The sequence below is a fragment of the Nycticebus coucang genome, chromosome 5 (assembly GCF_027406575.1).
Source record: "Nycticebus coucang isolate mNycCou1 chromosome 5, mNycCou1.pri, whole genome shotgun sequence".
NCBI lineage: Eukaryota > Metazoa > Chordata > Mammalia > Primates > Lorisidae > Nycticebus > Nycticebus coucang.
Genome location: NC_069784.1, coordinates 137,904,454 through 137,912,403, shown reverse-complemented (window position 1 = coordinate 137,912,403; position 7,950 = coordinate 137,904,454). Strand labels below are relative to the sequence as shown.

Below are 7,950 nucleotides of genomic sequence, written 5' to 3'. Positions count from 1 at the left end.
TGGCAGTGTGCGAGGTCACTTTACCCAGCTCTCCCTCGTTTGCTTCCTACACAGCTCAGGGGCACAGTTCTTCAGGTCTCTAAGAAGAGTGTGACTATGAACCAGAGTCCTACCCATGTGGGTGGGAGGGGAATCCTGATTGCTCATCTTTTTTTCTTTTTTTTTTGAGACAGTCTCACTCTGTCACCTTGGATAGGGTGCTGTGGCATCACAGCTCACAGCAACCTCAAATTCTTGGGCTCCAATGATCCTCTTACCTCAGCCTCCCAGGGAGCTGGGACTACAGGTGCCTACCACAACACCCAACCAACTGTTTTTAGAGACGGGGTCTGGCTGTGGCTCAGGCTGGTCTTGAACTCCTGAGCTCAAGCAATTCACCCTCCTCAGCCTTCCAGAGCGCTGGGGTGATTGCTAAGCTTTATATTCCAGATACCCCAGGTCTCTGGAAAACTCTGCCCACATTTTAGAGAAGCTGTGCTAATGTCCTGGGAGAACAGGTTAAGCACAGGCCTCTCTTGGCCTCTCACAGCACACTACTTTTCCCCCCTCAAACACCACAAAGCTGTCAGAAGCTCTGCTGGTTCCTTATCCCTTATTTGCCACTGTCTGCTAAAGCAGCCTGGGTCTTCGGAAATATCTCAGGCACTATGGTTGGCAAATAGCCTGGAAGAAACATTGGTTGTAAAATGCTGGCGGCTCCTGAGCAGTAGCCTCTCAAGTCCTGGCTGACTCAGAGCTGGACAACACCATCAAACAGATGGTTGGGTACTTCATCAGGTTTTCCTGCTTGTCACCGGAACTGCAATCTACTACAGGCCCCTCATATGAGTCAGAAGTAGTAATGCCCAATCTCAGTTTTTGGCGGGGAGTGGATTTTAGCACTTAAACGATGAAAGTGAGCCACAAAGAGAAAATAACATCATCCCTGCCTGAGAATATTAGAAACTGCAAATTCATTTTAGTAATGACTAACATTTTGTGTATAGCCACTCTTTTATCTTTTTTAAAAATTTGTATAATGCTAGAATAGAAAGGCATATAAAGTGTGAGTGGTATTATAGTTCTTATCGCTTGCAATTAATCTTCTTTCCTCCACTAATACAGTATATTTAGTTTTGTATCTCTTAAGCTACCTTTATTTTAAATTTTGTAATTTACTTTATAAAGTGTATTTCTTTCAAAAAATAAAAACACATAACATTGAACAATGCTCCCAAAAGGTGGTTCAACGAATATAAAACTTCAAAGGTAAAGTCCCAAGAATCAACTAATGTTAAATAAATGGAGAGAACTGGACTTAAAATATGTACAATGTAGCTATAATGTAGACAATTTTAAAAATGTGATTTAAACAGCACATCAATTAGTCAACACTAAATACTTTTCAGAATAAAGACTGCATTCATTCCAATTGAAGAAGAATATTGCAATGCTTAAAATTCAGTTTTTCCCCCAAGATGCTACCTAGACTCTAAGAAACCAATGTAAGAGGCCGTCTCTGGGAACACCCACTGAGATCAGAATCAATGAACTCAATGCACGGCACATGTGACTAATTTCAATGTACTGGAGTGAGGAGCTCTGGCTACCCTGGGCATGTTCCATCAGTAAGCAAGAGCAGAACTTTCTCTGGTCTCTGCTCAGGCAATCTCTCCTGATAGGGACACTTAATTAAAACTACAGATTGTAATAATTGTGAGTTGAAATATTATTGGAATTAAATCCCATGAATTCCTTGAGCAGGCCTATTTTTAATAAATGCAAACGCTCACTAATCGCGAGCCCCATATAAAGTTACACAGGATGGTGTCATCATCGGGATTGTTCAACCCACCCATGGCTGCCAGTCATGGTCCCATCTTCTGAGATTATGGATGGCTGGAGACTTTCCACCCTCTGGAACATCATCAACATCATGAATTATCCGAATCCAGACACAGTAGCAGCCTACGGCACTGAAGCAGAAACTGCCCTGAGAGGGAGGAAGGCAGGCTGCTCATTAGGAAGGAGCCAGACAAGCAGACTGGCTCAAGTCCCCAGCACACTCCACGGTATCCCGTCCAATAGAAAAGCAACATGGGGCACAAATCTCATTTTAAATGTGTAGTCACATGAAAAACTTTTTGAAATGTCAAATTAGTTGTAATGATATATGTTATAGCCCAAAATATCAGAAAGGTTATCATTTATATGTATAATCAATATAAAAGTTATTGATGTGTTTCTCATTATATCTGTATAGTAAGTTTTTAAAATGTGTGTGTATTTTACTCTGACGGAACATCACACTTTGCTCCTGCAGCATCTCAAGTGCTACTTAGTCATGTGTGGTTGATACAGATGGAGTATTTCTAATCCCAAATGTTTGGGAACAGAAGTGCTTCAGACTTTGACTTTTTGACTTTTTTAGATTTTGGAATATTTGCCTTATATACTTAATGGTTGAGCATCACAAATTCTGACATCCGAACTTCAAATGCTCCACTAAATATATCCTTTGAGTATCATGTAGGCACTCAAAAAGTATGGAGCTTTGGAACATTTTGGATTTCTCATTTTTGGATATGGGATGCCCAACCTATGCCTATTCTTATCTAAAGTCACAAAAACTTTCTCTTAAGAATTATAGATGTCTACAGATGGCATCTTTGGAAAAATGGCTGCTATCTATATCCAGGAAGCACAGTGAACAAACTATCTAATTTTTTATAGTTTCAATAAGTCTGTTCATTTTTCTCTTGTTATATTTAACATTTGAAGAGTAATACTATATATTGTTGATAAATATATCTTCGATAAAACCATAGAAATGGAAATATTTTTAAATACATAAAATTTTAAATAGTTCTGAAAAGGGAGAGTTTTCAAAAGATCTTGTTCAAAATTGTATTTCACATTTTTGAATGTTATGACTTTCATTAGGTTCAAAGTAATGAAGCTTAGAATGTACTTTTTCCTCCTAGAAAACACCTCTGGTTAAGGCATAAGCAAAACACAAGGAAATTTTCATTTAGATTAATTATTTGCAATATGAAAATTAGAAACGTTTTAAAACAAAAAATCCAGGTACTAACTATGTGGATTTTCTCAGCAGAAAGTATGGGGAATTCAAACATGCTGTAAGAAGAAGAAAAGCAAATTTGCCCAAGTGCTGCTACCCAATCACAGTACAGCATTACAGTGCTATGCAAATTACAGCAATCTGATAGGGCCTGGACCTACACTGGTCACATCTGCACAAATCCTGCAACACACAAAGATGGGGGCCCTGGAAGCTCTTGGTGGTCTCAATTAATTTTAATTAGTATTTCTTTCAAAATTTGTTGATGTTCTCCTTTATTCAAAATATATTTTATACCAAAGTACATTCTAAGAATGCAGAGGTACGTCTAAATAAAAGCACCTGTTATCAGTTTTTTGTTAGATGGTTGAAAAATTGCAGAGAATAAAAGAAAAGATGAAGGGAAAACCAGAGCATCCTTCAATGAGAGGGGAAAAAAAAGGAATATCTATTGCTTTCATTCTTATTTACAGAGATCGAGTTGCATATATGCAGATTACCAGTGCAGATTGCTAGGTTGGCAAGCATCTCTTCAATATCTTTTGGGAAAAATGAGTAGAAATTAGTGTTTCCTTTTTAAAAGTTACTCCTGAATGTTCAGACTCTCTTTTCTTTCCCCTCACCTTAGGTAGGATAGCTTCAATATTGATTATACTGAAAAAACTGTATAAAAAAAATTTGAAAATCAAGGCAGAGATAAGATTAGGTTTATCACATGTAAAAGATTCAACTCTGAGTCATTTGGACATTGATTTACTTATATTCAAATACAATGGACAGTTATTCTGCCTGCATGATTAAATCATAGTGATCACACTTTTCATAAATCAAATAGATACTTTCCTGCATCTTAGGACTCTCAGCATCATAAACAATCTTTCCTGGTAACAATTTATTGAATACGTTATCGTTGCGTTAACTGTCTTCTTTATGACCATTCATCAGAGGCAGACAGAATGAGGATCAGAGGAGAAAAAACCACAGCAGAACCCACAGAAGGTGACCCATTAAACAGAACCAAGAGGCAGAGAGCAGGTGAGCTGAGGACAGTGATGTGCAAGTCTGTCCTCTTCTGCCCAGAGTGTGACAATTAGTGCCACAGCCCAAAATCAGTTTGCCATATGTAATCTCTCCTCAAATAAAAAAAAAAAAATTTAAAATGCTCTCTTATTCTCTTGATTCTGAATCTGCTGACTCACTCTCCTGTGGCATGAACAAATATGCCTACTTCAGCCACGCCAAGCAGGAGGGACTGCTGTCTCTCGCAACAGAAGCCCTGACTTGCCCAAACAAAATAAATAAATCCTTATTCCAATGAAGTGAGAAAAAAAAAACTGGTAAAACTACTCACATGAAAGCAACTATTTTCATGCAGCATCTGGTAACCACAAGAGGAAGGGTAAACAAATGTGCTGAAGTGGATCACACAGTCCAGACGGTCGCTCTGCCCACGGAACCCCGCACAGCAGGAAGGGTGGCCCAGGTTGCTGGAAACGGACAAGAGGAACCTCCCAAGGAAAGAAAAAAAGAACATTTAAGATTAAAATTATGAAATCCTAAACGACAACATGACACAGTTCATCGGGAAGTTGTTTTCCAAGGGGATAAACCGGGGTCTTCCTTCTTCCCTGGTCCTGAAAGATCAAGCATTTCCAGCCACACAGCCCTGGAGGTGGACAAGGGGCTCAGCAGTTTCCCCTTCTCCTCTGGCATCAGTAACTCTGCAGGTGGAACTGAGGAAAGGCAAGCTGAGGTGCCTGAGGTCGTCAGGAGCTGCCATGTCCTCGCTTCCCCTTGTCAGTTTTTAGGACGGCGAGTTTCTGCCTCCCTGTTTGCTCAGCACTCAGCAGGAGAATGGCAGGCTATGGAGGGAACCCATTTGCAGTGGGTCCTTCCTCCAGCCACTTCATGTCAGGCTGAATGAATAGAAAGCAATGTTTCTTTCGCTTCTTTTCTTGCATTAAAAAGCATTTTTCAATTAAGAAGATGGTACTGTGGAGGAGGGCTTCTTTTCTTTCTTTCTTTTTTTTTTTTAGAAATGTAAATTCTATTTATTTTACTTAAAAAATTTTTCCAGCTTCCCGAAGATATATTAACAAATAAAAATTGTATGACTATATGTGTATGTAAATATAAGTTGTACAACATGATTTGCTGTATTGTGAAGGGATTAACACAATCAAGCTAATGAACTCAGCCATCACCTCACACAGTTACCATTTCTTTCATGTGTGGTGAGAACACTTAAGATCCACTCTCAGCAAATTTCACGTAGGTGATGCAATATTATTATTTTTTTATTAAATCATAGCTGTGTACATTAATGTGATCATGGAGCACCATACATTGGTTTCATGAGGGCTTCTTTTCAATCGGAGGTCAGTTAATTATTCCTATTTCAGAAGATTGTATAGTATTTTAAAGAAAGCCAGCCCAGTATTATTAGAAATAAGATGGAAAACAATTAGCTGGCGCTCTAACACACTGATAGTCATAGTACGCTGCTTTTGTAGAAAGGTCATGGGAATAATTGACATGAGGAAATGCACTGTCAACCAGTAAAACTGTGCCATTATTTTTTCTGGACTTCCAGCAGAGGAACAATTTACATCAACAAACTAATTATTTTTTTCTCAAGTTCTTAACAAGTTAATCTATTAATTCATGGATATGCTAAAAACTGCTAAATGGAAACCTGGGTAAAGCATAAATATTGATCTGTGTTTTAGAAGCAGCAAACACACTTGGGACTGCAGATGCAAACAGCAGAGAGCACATCGCTGTGAGTCTTGGAGACGCAGGACCGAGCCAGGGCCACCAGATCTCTTAAAAGACAAGAAGGAAAAGATGGAAGGGCTGGCTGTGAGATGCTCTATCCTGCCCCAAGAAGACGGAGCATTGCTCTCCAGTGAGCCACGACATTCACACATGGGAGTTTTAACAGAAGGACTTCTGGATGCAAGGACTAGATAATCAAAGACTAAAACCAAATAATTGCCTGTCCAAACCAGAAAGGCGGTGATAGACAGTGGAGACTTGAGAAGTTCTACACAGGAGGGACCCTGGTGAAGGCGGGGAATCTGTTCTTGGAGACACTAAAGGGAACTTCTCTGGATGCCCAATATCATGATCAGTGCACCCCGTTTATGAAAGCCCTCTGTTTGTTTAGGGCATGCTGGGGATGGGGAGATGCTTTCCAATATTTCACGTGTCAGCCACCCACCCAGTTTTAAAATTATGTCTCTTAGAATTGCCAATGACCCCAGTGATCTAATCTTGATTTATATAGATGGGAAAATTCCCCAGAGGGAAGGCCAAGGTGCCAAGCACTCAGCCAACTAGAAGCAAATGTGGGTCTCAACTCTCAAGCATCCTAGCCTGTCTTGGGACCCTCTCCCTGTGGCCCTGCTGGTGTTTACTCAGCCTGTCTGTCCAGCAGCTGCTTGCTGACCTGGCCTTTCCCAGCCAGTTAAAGATGGAACAACTGTGGACTCAAATGTGGTCAACTCTGGATGAGTCATGATTTGGCTCTTCAGCGGAACAGCCAATCTTTCCCTGAGAACTGTCTACATAATCGCAAGATCTAGTGCCAAGGAAAATGAGAAAACCCTTGTTCAGACGATTAAGGGGAAAGTGCTTAGAGTGAAAGGCACTGAAAGATAAACTCTGCGCTTCCTCCCCGCCTCCCTCTCCTGAACGGCCTTTACCTCACTGTGCTTAATGACATTACAAATAAATTCTGTAGTTCTGTGTTTTAACTGTTAGCACACACTCCACCACTTGTCTGTATACGCGCACCAGGCAAAGCCGATTTTAAAGGAAACTCTGAGAGCGCTGAACTCGGACACACAATCACTGAAATGACGCACTGGAATTTGCTCACAGGTACACAAGTGTGCGTCTATTTTGTTCCTACCAGGGCAGTGGGAACACTGCCTGGGACTTTCCTTTCACTTCCTGATGCACATTCTGCCGACAGTGTCTGCCTTGGGCTTAGGGGGGAATAAGGAAGGGCTGAAAGGAAACGGAGCTGTGGGAGACCCCGTCCTTCACCTGCGTGTGACTGGTTGGTTATTGCCAGAGCAGACAGTCCTAAGAACCGTGACAGAGGGCTTCTCGGCTGTGTGTTCATTAGAAGGCCATAGCCTGCTTTTGCATTCAAAGAAACTTCTAGTTCAAAAGGAAAGCGTGGTCCCCAGGGCTATCCGTGCCCCGTGGCACACGCGCGAACGGCCTGGCAGAGTGTAAACGGGAGCGCTGGTTGCTGGTGGGAGTCCAGACTGGGTCCGTGTCGGAAAAAAATAGGAAGTCCATCCTATAGTGTGCTGTTGGGTCTCGGGAAATTTTTGAGATAGGAAATGTATGATTTCGGTTTGTTTTTCAGATTTGGGTGTGGCCTTCCCAGCTGTCTGGTTCGGCCGAGATTTCCCCTCCCCGCCCTGAGTTGCCAGGCGCCGAGCCGGGTGAGGGCGGAGGCGACCCCTGTGCTGGGAGTGGGGTGGGTGCGGGGAAGGGAGGTGGGGCTCCTGGTGGTCTTCAGCCTCGGACAGAAATCCATCCTCCGGATGAGGCCCGGGAATTCTAAGTGGGTAGAAAGCTCCTGCTGCCAGCAGGTCATAGTCGGCAGGGTCGGCTTGGCCCTGGTGGTGCCCCTGTCACGGGAATTCACTGCGCGCCCTCGCAGCCCCCATCCCCCGAATTTATCCAGTGGCTGCGTAAGGTGCCACCCTGTCTTTTCGGGGGGGGACCCTACCCCGACCTCCTTCCAAGATGGTGCGTGGGAGACCAGTGGAAGACGGAGGGCCAGTGACGAAAAGGTCTTGGGGGGCCAACAGAGCACCCACCACCCTCGCTCAGGCCCAACAGCTGGGTCCTCCGGTCTCCCGAGG

The 7,950-nt window shown here is 42.5% G+C and overlaps 1 long non-coding RNA gene across 1 annotated transcript in view; it reads right to left on the bottom strand.

Annotated features, from left to right (window-relative positions):
- Window positions 1-1,721: 1,721 nt before the first annotated feature.
- The window catches only part of LOC128586298 (uncharacterized), a 42,034-nt gene continuing 35,805 nt past the window's right edge, over window positions 1,722-7,950 (bottom strand). The window contains exons 2-3 of the long non-coding RNA XR_008380217.1: window positions 4,413-4,569; window positions 1,722-1,972 (exon numbers count right to left, since the gene is read on the bottom strand). This is a non-coding gene — a long non-coding RNA (uncharacterized LOC128586298). The remainder of the gene's footprint in view (window positions 1,973-4,412; window positions 4,570-7,950) is intronic.